We start from the raw sequence: 16,133 nt of genomic DNA on the forward strand, positions 1-16,133 counted from the left end.
AACAGACAGACCAGAGGCCTGGATAGATGGATGGATGGACAGACCAGAGGCCAGACAGATAAACCAGAGGCCTGGGATAGATGGGTGGGTGGATGGATGCACTGGAGGCCTGGGATGGATGGATAGATGAAAAATAGATAGATAGATGATAGATAGATAGATAGATAGATAGATAGATAGATAGATAGATAGATAGAGTAACTTTCTGACAGACAGACAGGTAAAGATCTTCCCATTGTCTTCCCAAGAAGACAGTTTGGAAGGACAATACAGTGAGTATCATAGTAAGGCGAACACTCAGTCACTGAGAACTCTACTAGTATTCTGATTAACATGTTGGAGTAGGATTGGGGAGACTAGGGTTCAGCTTCACCCTCAGCCATTGGACCAATTCTCCCCCTCTGCCCACCTACCAAATGTGCCTTGAGCTCCCAGATATGAATCTAACGAAGGAACAGGAGGGACATCAAAAGCCACCGAAAACGTCAACAACTGGACAGAGCAATATATTCCCTCTGTCTGGTGCTTGACGAAGATCAAATATTAGTACAGTATTTGTGCCCTAGACTCACAGACAGTAAACACCCACCCAGATAAGCTACTTTGATCCAGAGTTGCCTGGAGCTGGATTGCTATTATGTGGGATTTTGTCTTTTAGTTTAAGACTAGCTGATAATGTGGCATTGCCCAGGTATTTATTTATAGGGGGAAATATCCGGACCAAACGTAATTTCTAATGTTGGATTTTCCCCCTTGCCAGAGGGAGCCCCCTTATGGACTACTGTGAAACTCCACTGCACAGTACAGTAGAAACAGTATACCCTTACTGGGATTTGAACCTGGGCTGTATTACATATTAGGCAGATGTATTAGCCACTAAGCCACAGGCTCTCCTCCTTTATCAGCTAAGCCAGGGAAATAGGTATGTGTTGTGTCACAACCGCTGGTATGCCCAAATATGGGAGGGAACACACTGTTTCCCTTTGTCTGTCTTTCGGCTCACTCCAGGAGACCATCCAGGCAGAAAGCCATATTTTTAATGTTGCCTTTGTTATATTTGTGTTGTATTTGTGCTGATAAATAAGGATAAAGGAGCAGAGCCTGTGGCTTAGTGGCTAATACATCTGCCTAATATGTAATACAGCCCAGGTTCAAATCCCAGTAAGGGTATGGCTAGCTGATGAGAGCTAAATAGCTAAATAGCTTGAAATAGATCTATACTAGTCTCCCTTTATTTATTTATCAGCACAAATACAACACAAATATAACAAAGGCAACATTAAAAATATGGTTTTCTGCCTGGATGGTCTCCTGGAGTGAGCCGAAAGACAGACAAAGGGAAACAGTGTGTTCCCTCCCATATTTGGGCATACCAGGGGTTGTGACACCACACACACACACACACACACACACATATACCCCTAAATACATACACACACACAAAGATAGATAGTCAGACAGACAGACATAGATGAAAGATGAATGAAAAGTATTCTTAAGAAATGCCCCCCAATTCTCTTTATGACATCTCTGCTGCAAAAGTTCAGTGAGAAAAAGCACGTTATCTCATCACAATGGGCTCTTTTTCCTAAGCATGCTATGCTCAACTCCCCTGAATTTCCTGCCTTCTCTGCAGCTTTTTGAAGGTCTGCCACAGAATAGAGAGCCTCGATTTAATCTCCAAAGCACATGAAGGTAAAGCAAGAAGCAGCTGGTGGAAACTGGTCACAGGGAGAGCCAACCTGGAATTAAGGAGGGATTTTTTGACAGTGAGAACAATTAATCAACTCCAGAAGTTGTGGGTGCTCCATCGCTGAAGGTTTTCAAGAAAAGAATGTCTGGGATATAGTAAGGACTCCTGTCCTGGGCAAATGATTGGACTAGATCAGGGGTCACCAAACGTTTGGACCTCAGGAACCACTAAATTCATAATTTTAAATCCCGCAAACCACTAATACTGATTTTTAAAAAAATGATAAATAGTATTTAGTGCAATATTAAAAATGCACATTATTTTTCTGCGGACCACCAATGGTCCACAGACCATTGTCTTTCACAGCTCAAAACCGAGATTGCTGAAATGACAACTCGGCATGAAACATCAGCTCTGAAGGGCAATATTTCGTTCTCACTCTTACCTCTGTCCACCTTTAATGAAGAAGTTGCCTTTCATTCTCTTCGTTTCTTCCAGCAGTCTGTAAAAAAAAAAAAAGTCAGTTTTCCAGATCTGATAGAAGCCAAAATACCTGTGTGGGCCCAAAGTGCTGGGCACTGCTACCCAAATTTCTCCAAAATAAATAGAAGAAGCAGATATAAACCCCTCTGCCTTGTGTGCCTTTGTTACAATTCACATTTCTGGGTCCCATTTTCCTCCAAATGGTTTTGATTAAAAATGCTTAGCAATTGAGAGTCCCTTTCCAACGTCCGTCATGCTAAATTGGGAAAGATTATATGAGGTCAGCAGAACAAATGATGGGGGTGGGGTGGGGGAGTTTAGGGGAGAGCAACTTGTCTCGCTGGCTTATTCTTAATTGCCGATAATGGTTCTGCCATATTTCTGGTCTGCAAAAGTTATTGCAAAGTTTAGAGAGTGTTATAGCACAGGATACAAAGGCCGGCAGAAGAGACAAAAGGTCTCTTTGTAACCATCTAGGATTCAGGCCATAAACTTAGGCTCTTCTGCCTGTGAACAGCAACGCAAAGGTTCTGGAGTTCAGCTATTTACAAGACAAAAAGAGTGCCCAATTAAGTCTCCCCACCACCACCACCTAAAATGCCCTTTCTGGAAATCCTGAGGTCAGCCAGATTTCTGCTCATAAACGTTTGACTGGCATTTGCATTTTCCTGCAGTGCTGAAGGTTGCCTGGCATTTCCTCTGTTGGCTTTCACTGAGCAGTGAAGCCCAGATTCTTTTGCAGGGGGGGGGGGCATTTAACGTTTTGGAGATCTGTGTGGTTTTGTTTTTTATTCCTCTATGTGCGTTAAGGTTATTTATTTGGTTTTTATTTTGCAAATCACTAGGAGCTGAGCTGAGCAGCACACCAATATTGCCAAACAAATATATATGACCTTGTTAGTTTCCAGCTTCAAAGGTAATAAATTGGTAAAAATCTATTCGCTCTTTGACTGTGGATCAGAATGCATATGTGGCGAATGAGCAGTAATGCTGATTCAAAAGACCAGCAGTGAAATAAAGGTAATCCTCGAGTTACCACAGTTCACTTAGTAACCGAAGTTACACAATAAGGCCCCCCAAGTGTTTACAACAAAGTCCCAAAATTTTGAAAGTTGTATTACCACGCCAGTTGTTCGCTCTTACGAATGACAGCAGAGGCACTGCAACATTCACCCTATGGCCCATCCCCCACAACGGTCCTGCCGCACCAGACTCACTTACCTTGCAAAGATCTGTCTCTGCCGTGGTTTCTTGGCCTCTGAAGAAGAGGAGAGCAGGATGATTTCGTTTCCAGCATCCGGTCAGCTTGCAAATGCTTTACGCGCCGAGAGTGAAATGTTTTTTTGGGGGGGAGGGGGAACACTGTGATCTCATGCGATTTCAGGTACCCATTCTCTGCAAAAGTGGAGAGATGCCTGAAGTCACAGCCCCCAGAAACTTTCACTCTGGACTAGAAGACCTCCAAGGTCCCTTCCAGATCTATTCTGATTCTCTTAGTGCAAAAAGCACTTGCAAGCCAACTGGATGCAAGAAGCAAAATCGTCCTGTTTTCCTCTGCCTCAAAGGCAAAGAAACTGTGGCAGAAAGAAGACAGATCCTTGGAAGGCGAGTCAGGCATGGCAGGGAGGGAGGGGGGAAGCATGAGTTATCTCAGTGGATTGGGTGGCCTGTTCTATCACTAGCCCCCCCCCCCTGGCCTTCCCCATCCTAAGATACCTCTTGCTCTTAACAACCCACACATTTGATTAGCAAACGCATAGTGCATAATTCACTCCTACAAATCCTCAGTTACAAATGTAATTGGCAGGCTCCATTACATTCGTAACTTTAGGATTACCTGTACAGTTTTATATAAAAATGTAAAGGCAAGTGAAAGATCTCTCCATATTCCTATTAAGTTTAAAACGAAGTCACCGAATTCTCAGTGTATCTATTAATGCAATCAGGGATGTCACTGGCGCTTACAGACAAGATCCAGAATTTGGGGCGGATTTTCTCTTTTTAAATATCTACCCACCCCAGCAAGAAAACGAGTAAGGAAAATCAAACATGTTTCCACTGTAGCAGATTTTTCACTTTACCAGACCAGCTCTTATAGAGATGCAAAGTTCCATAACAACTCATTGCAGTACAGATAATCCTTGACCTATGACCACAATTGAGTCCAAATTTTGATTGCTAAGTGGGACACTAGTTACATGAGTTTTCCTCCATTTTATGACCTTTCTTTGCCACAGTTGTTAAGTGAATCACTGCAATTGTTAAGTTAACCACACAGTTAAGTGAATCTGTCTTCCCCCTTGTCAGAAGGCCGCAAAAGGGGATCACATGACTCCGGGACACTGCAACTGTCATAAATGTGAGTCAGCTGCCAAGCGTCTGAATTTGGATCACATGACCTTGGGATGCTGCAATGGTCCTAAGTGTGAAAAACAGCCATTTCACTTTTTTTTCCATGCCGTTGTAACTTCAAACTGTCACTAAATGAACTGTGGTAAGTCAGGACTACCTATATCTCTCTGGATGTATTTCTTAAACTGGGAATTCCTTACAGTTTCTTGTCACCCCACAAAAGGAAAGTGCTGGACAACACGCCAGCCTCAACATGGCTACCCAGAGAAGAAACGAGAATTCCAAAGCAGGCAAAAAAATGTATTTGCAGACAAGAAAATTCTTTTGACTGATTTTGCAATGGTGCATAGCTGAGAGTTCAGCTGTGCAGTGGGGGGAAAGGTCTTCCTATCTTTGATCTCTGCTCTGTCGCTAGCTCATTTCTTTCATTCCGGGATCGTGCTGGCCCTGTTCAAATGAGACCAAATGTGAAATACTAAACGGGTACTAAAAAAATACTAAATGGAAGGTGCAAAGGGCAACAGGTACATGCCCTTAGCTTGTGCCCCAGCCCCTACGTGATCACAAGCTGCAGAGTACAGAGTACCATGCATGCCCCTGTGGCAGCTGATCTCTTTCATTCATTCAGGATAAGAAAGGAAGGAAGGAAGGAACGAAAGAGAGAAAGAAAGAAAGAAAGAAAGAAAGAAAGAAAGAAAGAAAGAAAGAAAGAAAGAAAGAGAGAGGGAGGGAGGTTGGTTCCAGGCCATGACAATTTTAACTTTTGTACAGTATTCTTGCCTTGGACAGAAAAACATTTATGGAATCTAATGGCGCTCTGATACCTGCAATAAAGAAAAGTACAGGTAATCTTCATGTTACGAGTGTTCCCTTAGAGAACGTTCAAAGTTATGTGATAAGGGCGCCCTGGCATTTGCAAACAAGTCAAAAAACTTGCAGCACCACGGCAGTTGTTCTCCCTTATGAACAACCGCAGTCTCTCTGAAACATTCGTCCTGAACGTTGCCGGCCGAAATGGAGCTTCTGAGGGGGGGGATTCCCCCCCCTCAGAAGCTCCCTTTGGGCCTCATGCTCCCCATAATTGCTTCCCCCACAACCTGCCATGCCAGGACACTTACTTTTGTAGATCGAGCAGTCTCCTCTCCAGCCTCTCAGCCATGTGCGCTCCTCTGCAGTTCCGTTCGGGCCTCTGTAGGCCTCACCCAGGTTGTCAGCTGAAATGGAGTTTTTGAGGGGCAAATCTGCCGCTCCACTACTCCATTTTGGCCTGTAACGGGTCAAGGAAGCCCTGTGGAGGCCCGAACGGAGCATCAGAGAGGTGGATTCACCTCTCAGAAGTTCCATTTTGGCCGGCAACCTGCTTGGCAAGGCCTACAGAGGCCTGAATGGAACTGCAGAGGAGCGCACATGGCTGAGAGGTGACTGCTTGCTAGATATTCACAAGGTAGGTGACCCAGCGCAACAGGTTGGAGGGGGAAGCAACTGTGGGAAGTATGAAGTATTTCAGTGGGTTGGGGAAGTCTTGGGTAGTCTTAAGCAGGTGCCTATTTCATTAGTATGCCCATGGCCCATGGCCTTCCCCACCCTGGAATACCCCATGTGCACTTTATGAGCCTCGCATTCAATTAGCGAATGCATGGGTGAAAGGAGGAAGTGATCCCGTTCAAGGTACAAGATTCACTCCCATGAATCCTCGGGTTACGAATGAAATGGGCAGGCTCCATTACATTCACAACTCGAGTATCTGTATATGTGGTTGTGCTGATGCCTTATGTCTCTATATGCAGCCTTATGCGATTAATGACATATGCAAAGTACAATGATAGCCTAAGTCCATGATGGCAAACCTATGGCACATCCTGGCCAGCTGACTTCGGCCTTATTTTAAGGCCATTTTTTGCCCTCCAGAGGCTTCTGGGAAGCCTCCTGAAGGCTCCGGAGGGCAAAAAATGGCCCTACAGGCAAACCGGAAGTCAACTCTCAAAACTTCCAGTTTGCCCGTGGGACTGTTTTTTGCCCTGAAGGCTCTGGAGGACATCTGGGGGTGGTGGGGTGGCTGTTTTCACCCTCTCTAGGCTCCTAGAAAGCCTCTGGAGCCTGGGGAGGGCGAAAAAAGGGCGTTGGTACTTACTTGATACGCCTCTTCTCATAGTGGGGGAGAAGTATCCAGGATGGGTTGACCTTGTCCTCTCTTGATTGGACTGAGTCAGATAAGCTCTTTGGACCATGCCCTGGCCACCAGTTACTACCCAGTTATCGGCGAAAAACTCTATTCGACTCGCTGTATCATCCACTCTAGACTTTATTTTCAGTTTCAAACCTTTATTATTATTCCTTCAACAGAAGAGTTCAACAACCAACATAAGGAATTGCTACATAACCATATCAGTGAGGGGCTGGATACTCCTCCCCCACTATGAGAAGAGGCCTATCAGGTAAGTACCAACACCCTTTCTCCATAGTGAGGGGGAGGAGTATCCAGGATGGGAAGTGCCAAAGCCTACACGTTCCTAGGAAGGTTTACACACACACACACACACACACACACACACACACACACACACGCCCCGAGTTATGCCTGGTGAGGTGTCTCCCCCGCCCTGTGAACAGCCTGCAACACCCTACGTCCGAATGAGGCTTCTGCAGAAGCAAAAACATTCTTAGTTTTTACCTCCCGATGGATATATTTTAATGGGTAATTTTGGGTAATATTTTAACTCTTGGGTTATTAGAGTTTTTAATGTACTATATTTATTATTCTATATACAGTCTTGCAACCTCCTCCACCTACGTATTTAATTATTTAACTGTTTTATGTATGTATTTTATAACACATTTTAGTGACTGTACACCGCCCCGAGTCCCTTTCGGGAGAGGGGGCGGTCTATAAATACGAATAATAAATAAATAAATAAATAAATAAATAAATAAGGAGTCCAATTTGTAGATCCTCACGAATGGTGAGGGGGAAGACCACATGGCTGCCCTACAGATCTCAGTCAAGGAGGCCTACGAGGCCCAGGCCGTCGATGTGGCAGTGCTTTGTGTAGAGTGTGCTGTGATAGAGCTCGGTGTTTGGAGACCCCGTGCTTGATAGGCATCAGCAATACAGGTTCGTAACCACCTGCCTATAGTGGTGGATGTCACCTTGTTCCCCAGGGACCCCGGCTGGAAGGAGACAAATAGGGCTTCTGATCTCCTGTGCGGCCTGGTTCTTCTGAGGTAAATCTGCAGAGCCCTCCTCACATCCAAGGTGTGCCACTTCCTCTCTAATGGGTGAGAAGGATCCGGACAGAAATTGGGCAATATCAGCTCCTGCGAGCGATGGAAGCAAAAGCACACCTTGGGTATAAAGGAGGGGTCCAACCTTAGCACCACCCTGTCCTGGTGGAACATGCAGAGATCTTCCCTGGTACACAGAGCCTGCAGTTCGGATATCCTCCTGGCAGAGGTGATGGCCACCAAAAAGGCCACCTTAAGGGTCAAAAACGTAAGAGAAACAGTCCATAAAGGTTCGAACAGGGGTTCTGTCAGAGCGTCCAACACCTTGTGTAAGTCCCAGGAAGGGTACCTGTGCACCGTGGGTGGTTTAAGGTTGGAGGCCCCCTTGAGGAACCGCCTGACCATGGGGTGGTGAATCAGTTTGAGATCTACCGCACAGCAGTACTGATGAGATGGCCAAGACCTGTCTCCTAATCGTGTTGGGAGCTAACCCTCTGTCCAGACCCACCTGAAGGAAGTCCAGAACTTGTGCAACAGTTTCTCGAACCGGATCGTGGCCCTTGGAGATGCACCATGTTGAAAAGGCCCACCATGTAGCGCCATAAATGCGCACCGTGGAAGGTCTGTAACCTGCCTGGATTGTCTGAATAACCCTGGGGGAGAAATGGTCTTCCCTCAGGATGCTCTGCTCAAGTGCCAAGCAGTCAACTGGAGCCACTGAGAGTCCGGAAGTTCCAGCGACCCCTGACTGAAGGAGATCCTCTCCAGGGGAATCTTCCAGGGCCTGTTCACTGAAACGGATTGGAGATCTTCAAACCAAGGTCTCCAGGGCCAGTGTGGGGCAATCAGAACCACCTCCGCCCCCTCCCGTAGGATTTTTTGTATGACCCTGGGGATCAGGGGCAAGGGTGGATAGGCGTAGAGGAGCCCCCGAGGCCATGGGCAGCGGAGAGCATCTACCCTCTCCGCCCCCTGTGTCTGGTACCTGGAGTAAAACCTCAGGAGCTGAGCGTTGAGGGGAGTGGCGAACAGATTGACCTCTGGGCGCCCGAAGCGCTTTGCCATCTCTTCGAAGATTGCTGGCTGCAGTTTCCACTCCGAATTGTCCACCTCGGTCCGGCTGAGCCAGTCGGCTCTGGTGTTGTCCACCCCTGCTATATGTTTTGCAATCAGAGAAAGAAGATGTATTTCGGCCCAACGCCCCAGTCTTTTGACCTCAAGCATGAGGGCCTTTCATTTGCCCCACCCCCCACCCCCGGTCTGTTTATGTGTGCCTTGGTGGTGATGCTGTCTGTGAGGACTAGAATATGGTTGCCTCTGACAGAGTGATGAAACTGCAGCAAGGCTCGACGGCTCCAACCAGTTTATGTTGTGAGTCAGTTCCGCCCGGCTCCATTGTCCCTTTGCCATCTGAGCTCGCAGATGGGCGCCCCATCCGAATAAGCTGGCGTCCATTGTTACTGTCACCCGGTCTGGCATTCTGAAGACTTCACCCCTGGTTATTGCCGGGGACGTCCACCAGATCAGTGAGTGGGATACCTCTGCTGGTAGAAGGACTTTAATCTGAGAGCAGCTCATGCGCCTTCGCTGGAAAGGCAAAATGAACCATTGGAGATCTCTGGTGTGGAACTGAGCCCAAGGAACGATGCCAATGGTGGACACCATAGTGCCTAGCAACTTGGACAGCTTGGCTAAGGACACCTTACGCTCCCTGGCTACCTGGGTGGCTAGCTGCCTATGAGAGAGCTGTCTTTCTGATGACAGAGAGACCGTGCCTGCCTCTGTATCTATCAGGGCTCCTAGATGGATCAGACTAGTGGAGGGATGAAGGTGACTTTTGGTGAGGTTCACCGAAAGGACTAACTTAGTAATGTCGAGATCCCATAGGACACCCTTAAAAGAGGATGACTGTAACAGCAGGTCATCTAAATAACATTGAATTCGCACCGGTACCTGCCTCAGGTGCGCTGCCAATGCTGCCATTACCTTAGTGAAAACTCGAGGGGCCAAAGACAGCCCCAAATGTAAGGCTTTATACTGAAGGTGGTGCCCTAGGTAGCAGAACCTGAGATATTGATGGTGTTCTGGGGTTATAGGTATATGCAGGTAGGCCTCCGTGAGGTCTATGGAGGTGAGGAAATCTCCCTGCCTAACCCTTTCCAAGATGGAATGCAGTGAATGCATCTTAAACCTCCGATAGTGTATGAATCGGTTCATGCGTTTCAAGTCAAGAATCGCTCTCCAGTCACCCAAGGCCTTGGGGATCACAAACAGAATGGAATAATATCCCTGGCCTAATTGCTCTAGATGTACAGGTTGGATAGCCCTGATGTCCAAGAGGTGTTGGATGGCCTCCTGCATTAGCAACCTGCGGGTCAGGTTGTTTGAGACAGGGCAGATCCAGAAAGATCTTGGGGGGCTGGAGAGAAACTCTAGTGAGGCCATAGCAAATGGTGTTCTGAACCCACTTATCAAAGGATGATAGGTCCCATCGATTGGCGAAGTACGCCAAGCGACCCCCAATGGGGGGTGAGCTAGTTTGTGCGGAAAGAGTGCCCTCCTCATCCTCCTCCGTCCCCTTGAAAGGGCCGCTTCTGCTGTCTGCCCTTCTGCTGTCTATCTGGGAATCTCTGCCTGGACTGGAAGCCTCCCTGGTACTGCCTGGGGCTGAGTACCCAAATTTTGACCCCTGGAAGGAATCCTGACCCCCGAAGGAGGACCCGAAGTCTTGACCCTGAGGGTAGGAGTGCCTGGGGTATGGAGCCACTCTGAAGCTGTTCTTCTTCGGGACTGTGGGAAGCACCTTCCGCTTGTCCTTGTTGTCTACCAGGAATTGATCAAGCGCTGCTCCAAAGAGGGATTCCCCCATCAATGGGGCCAATGCCAGGTGCCGCTTGTGGCGCATGTCTGCTTGCCATTGCCCCAGCCAGAGCAACCTGTGAGATGCCACGGATGAGGCGATTGCTCTAGAGGCATACCTGGCTGCAGCTAAAGTGGCATTTGAAGAAAATTGGATGGCAGCCACCAGCTTGTTGATGTCTTGGTGTGACCTGACATCCGAAATGGGAATCCGCTGCTGGAGGTCCTGTAGCCACAGAGGAGAAGACCGGTTGAAGAAGGAGGTGGTGGTAGCTGTTTTCACTGCCCAGGCTGCCGCTTGGTGGCTCCTCTGTAACGTGAGATCAGCCTTTTTGTCTTCCGGTTTCAGAGCATCCTCTGTTTCCCTGGGCATGTTGGTAGGTATATGCAGGGCCGTAACAGCTGCATCGATGGCGGGTTGTGACAGCACCTGTGCCATGTCCTTGTTCACGTTGAAAAAGGTCTTGTCTGTGGAGGTGGGCATGGGGCTGCCGTGGGGGATGTCCATTGCCGCTTGACCAGTTCCAGAAAGGACTTGGGTGTGGGCACCGTGTCGGCCTCGATGGGCTGCTCTTCAAAGAGGTTCTTATCTGAGAAGCCCTGGGGGTGCATCGATGTTTCTGCTGGTCTGTTGCCAAGTTTGGCAGCTGCCTTGGCCTTGAACAGCAGAGATTTATACAGGGAGGGCTGGAACAATCCGGAAAAGGTAGGTTTAGGAGGAGGCATACCTTCATCTTCCGAGAGTTTGTCCTCTCTGATTTCGCCCTCCTCGGATTCCGAGTCACTGTCTTCCTGGGATGAGGCTGGGGACAGGGTGGGTCCTCCTCCTGGGGTTCCAGTCCCTCAGGGGCCCCTGGCCAGGGTGCCAACTGAGGCTGCACCTGTGGCTGTTGAAAGGGTACTGCCATGCATTGCTGGAAGGCCTGCATCATCATATTCTGGAAGTCTGGGAATCCTGCTGAGGTTGGCTGTCTAGTCCGCATGCCCCCAGGTGTAGGGGGAAGTCCTGAGGTGATGGAGCCGTTGCTGGTGCACATGGGGGTGATTGCCATCCCTGCGCAGCTCCCCAGATGCCCGAGGTATCGAAGGGGATCCTCACCTGTAGGGGGGGGGCTTCCCCTCCGCAGGCCTGCTGGGGGAAGGCAGTCCAGATGGTCTCTCCTCAGGTTCCCAGCCAGGGGGTGCCTTTTTACTGCTGGCTTTGTGGCAAATGCGCTCCAATGCTTGGTGCTTCTGCTTTTCGTACTTGGAGCTAGGCTAGGGAGGTTTGGATCCACAGCCTGCTTCCTTGGCCCCCCTGGTGGTGATGTGTTTCTTTTTGGACTTTGCCTTGCCTCCCCCGCCCCTGGTTGAAGCCTCTGAGAGGGTTTCTGACCTGCTTAGTCAGGGCTCCTCAGTACCTCCGATGGGGTTGCTGGAGGCAGGGCTGGGTACGTGAATCCTGCCGGCATCTTCAGAGCTGATGGGGGCCGCCATCTTGGACCACGTGGTTTCAAAATGGCACGCGGCTCCAAATTCAAAAAGCTCCTCTTCCTGGGAGCACATGGAAGCGGCTTGTGCCTTTGCAGGCTGCCACGCGGCTTCCACTGCCTCTGAGGGCTCTCTCTCGAGTCCCCCTACCCCCTGCTGCTCTTTGCAAGCCGCTCCGGCTCTTTGGCTTTAGTGATCTCCTGTAGGCACGGGCGCCCCGTGGCGCTTTAAAACGCCGTGGTTCATCACTCAACCCGAGGGGAGCGACGGAGCTCTCCGGCACTTTTAGAGCCTCCACGGATGTTTCTCGCTGCAGCAGAGCTCGCTTGCTTGCCTTCCGGTGAGAGTCCTCACTTAGTGCCCTGGGTCTCGCTCTGTGACCTGGGCTGCGCACCACCTTAGCGGTTGCTGTGTGGGCTTTCTACCCCCGCTGGGGATTTCCTCAGCCTCTAGTGATTGGTCAGGCAGCGTGGAGGCAATTGTGATTGTGTTTGCAGCAAATAATATTTCTTTTAAGTTTCTTCAGGATCTCAGGATGAACACAGCCTTCTGTTGATGGACTGAGTCGATAACTGGGTAGTAACTGGTGGCCAGAGCGTGGTCCAAAGAGCTTATCTGACTCAGTCCAATCAAGAGAGAACAAGGTCAACCCATCCTGGATACTCCTCTCCCTCACTATGGAGAACGGGTCCATCGTGCGCCAAAAGTGTGGGGGAGGGCAGGGGTCTTGTGCACATAGCATCACGGGTGTGGGCACACTCATACATGACCCCCCTGCGCTCCACTTTTGGCACGCGATGGGAAAAGGTTAGCCGTCACTGACTTAAAATGGATTAGACCCTCTCTGCCATTTCTTTCTTGCATCTAACAGGAGCTGAATGTAGCTTGACCTACACATTCTCGAGAAATCTAGGCCACACTTCCTTTATTTCTACTTTTATTTGATTTTTATTGGTCTCTTGTTATAGTGCTTAAGAAATGCAATGCTTCATTCAGAGCCCAAAGATTTGGATAAAGAGTTTCCTTAACGAATTCTCCTACTTATGTGACTTCCGTCACAGCTCATGGAGGGTTAACACTGATTCATCAGGGACTCGGGGGACATTTCCTCTTTCTTTTGGGGGAAAAATGGCCTCTAAAAAAAAGGAAGTGCACATGTTTCAGACCGAGACAAAGTCAGCATGCGGTATGGTTGGTTATCAGCAAACATCCTTAAAGATCTCGGAGCAGCTGTTACTCCACCTTCAAAGTGATTTAGAAGCCCACTTTTAAAGTACCATATTTTTTGGAGTAGAAGGTGCACCTTTTTCCCTCAAAAAAGAGGCTGAAAATTTGGGTGCGAATTATACACTGAATACAGCATTTTTTGCCTCCTGAAACCCCGCCTCTCCACCAAAATGGCTGTACACAGCCTTTAGGCTTTCAGAGTGCTCCTGGGGGCTGTGGAGGGCAGAAATGAGCGAAAAGCAGACCATTTTTTGCTCATTTTTGCCGCCACCCCCGAGCACTCTACAAGCCTCCTAAAGGCTATTCATGCCCTTTTGGGGGGAAAAAAACAGGCCCGTTTTCATGAAACATGGGCCGTTTTCGGGAGGTCTGCAGAGTGCAAAAACTTTTTTAAAAAAATTTGCCTCTTCAAAATCTTGGTGCGTCTTATACTCAGGTGCGTTTTATGCTCTGAAAAATACGATATTTGCATCAACTTGAGAAAACAGCATGGTTCATTTGGGGGGTTGGGAGGGGGAACAGTTCCTGTCCATTTACAGGCTAGGGATGCAGACTGTCCACAGGCACGGCCAACTATGGAGACTCTTCTTATCTCTTGGGATATCTGATGCAAGCCCTTCCTGCCATGGCCCCTGCACCAGCAACTTCAATGCAAACAGATGGATAGAGAAGGATTTTCAAAATGCCAACTTCACATGACGGTTACGTGTTTGTTTGTTTTTTGCAAGTTATGCCCTTTTTCTTATGCTGGAAAGGAGGAGGAGAAAAACCTGCATCAGTACAGCTGTTACTTCACAGTGGCAGCTTTCTAGCATTCTGAAGGTCACAACAGTTTACAGAGGGTTGAGAAAATATCTGCAGACCCCTCACATCCTGGACATAAACTGTTTCAACTACTCCTCTCGGGATCCCGCTATAGGGCACTGCATGGCAAAACAACTAGACACAAAGGCAGTTTTTTCCCACCCCATGCCATCATTTTAAGCCAACACTTAATTCCCACAGCACTCTTTCGCCTAAGTTTAAATGAGCTAACATATCTCTACCCTTCAGAAGACGTGCCCTAAACAGTTTGCGGGTAAGATGTATATATGTGCACCTACAAGTGTCACGTACATATATCTTCTTCAAATTCTCCCAACATCTTTCTGCAGAATTCTCCCCACTGGCATAATGGATAATAGTGGGCCCTATTTATTTAGCCCAGGGGTCCTCAAACTTTTTAAACGGGGCCAATTCATGGTCCCTAAGACTGTTGGGGGGGGGACAAAAGATAGTTTGATTTGCCTAATGACAGGGTGGGTGGGCACGGGTAGGTGGGGCCAATTTAGCAGTTCATTAAACAACACAGAGCAGCCCTCTTTCTATTCTTCTTTTTAATACTGCATGAAGTTTTTTGCTCTAGGTTGTTGGTTTTTTTTACCAGGGGGGAGAGGTTGGCAATGCCTGGGAAAGGAAAGGCATGCTTTCCCCAGGTCTCATGGCTATATTTAAAGGGTCAGCTAATGTCATTGGTGTTGGTGAGGTGATAGTGACAGGTGTGGTGAGAGTTAACGGAGAAGTGATGGACAAAAAGCTGGTTTTAACAGGGTGGCCCCTAAGCTCATTGGGCGCAGCCACAGTGCAAGGCGCTGATCCTTTGGTACTTGCCCCCCCCCCCAATTGTCAGCCGCTGTGCCGCTTTTCCAGGGAAGCAGATGCATCCCGAGTGTGTTCTTTTGCAGCAGGGGGGGATGGCACGCCCCTTTGCAGGTCCCCCACTTGTTCTGCCCCCCCCCCAGGCCGATGCCCGCCTGCCCTGCCTCCCCCAACTCCAGGGTGGTCAGACCCGTCATGCTGATGGTGCCAAAGATGGGAGATTTGGTTGCAAGCTGCGGCAGCCAGGCCTCCAGTCGCGCGGCTTTCCTTCATGCCGTTGCCATTGCCTCCTCACCACAGGCTGGATTAATTGCTTCGGCAGGCTGTATCAATCCCGCAGACTTAGTTTGAGGACCCCTGATTTAGCCCTTCATTCGTTAAGCCAACACAATGCAATTAATTAGGGCATGGTTCCTTTTATTGCACAATCCCCAAAAGATGAGTTAATTGGATAATCAAGATTAAATGGGATGCCTGAACTCCAGGTACTTCAACCATCTCCTCCTTTAATGTGGTTTAGCTTAGCAGGCCCTAGGGCAGTGTTTCTCAACCTGGACCATCTGAAGATGTGTGGACTTCAACTGAAATTTAGGAGGTTGAGAAACACGGATGCTTTGTATGGAGTCCTTGTGCTTGGAAAAGGCTCGCGCTGCTTCGTTCAAGAAACCCTTTCATTTCACAATGGGGTAGGAATTACAACATTATGGCAGGTCACCAGGTCAGCCAGATGTTCAGATTTAATCTGGCATTTTTATCCACCTATTGAGTCCTTCCCAAGGACCTGAGCTAGGCAGACGTAGATGCTTAATATTAAAGGTATTGTTACAGGATCTAAGCTGTTCCACGTTTTGCAATTCACTTCTGAGATTGACTTTTTTTACAATTAAAATCATTATGGTTCATTGGACAGAGCCAGATGTTTAGACTGAATTTGGCATTTTTATCCACCTAATAAGTCCTTCCTAAGGACCTGGGATAGGAGAAGTTATTAAAGGTGTTGTTGCAGAATGGAAGCTGTTCCAGGAAAGCTATCTTTTACAATTGATTGATGGTAAATTTCTCAAAGACAATATTATTATGGGATAGGCAGATGTGAATGTTTGATGATGTAAAAGGATGAAAACTGTTCCAAGTAAAGCAGCCTTTTACAATTGACTGATGGGGATTCTGTTAATGCTTATGATGATGA

The 16,133-nt window shown here is 48.1% G+C and overlaps 1 protein-coding gene across 3 annotated transcripts in view; it reads right to left on the minus strand.

Annotated features, from left to right (window-relative positions):
* SHLD2 (shieldin complex subunit 2) overlaps positions 1-16,133 on the minus strand; it is a 49,221-nt gene that overhangs the window by 31,546 nt on the left and 1,542 nt on the right. For all 3 annotated transcript variants that reach the window (XM_081956512.1, XM_081956510.1, XM_081956511.1), the window contains exon 2: positions 2,139-2,195. The gene's annotated coding sequence lies outside the window, so the exon portion shown is untranslated. The remainder of the gene's footprint in view (positions 1-2,138; positions 2,196-16,133) is intronic.

This window comes from Natrix helvetica (assembly GCF_964273705.1).
Source record: "Natrix helvetica genome assembly, chromosome: 5".
In the NCBI taxonomy this organism is placed as follows: Eukaryota; Metazoa; Chordata; class Lepidosauria; order Squamata; family Natricidae; genus Natrix; species Natrix helvetica.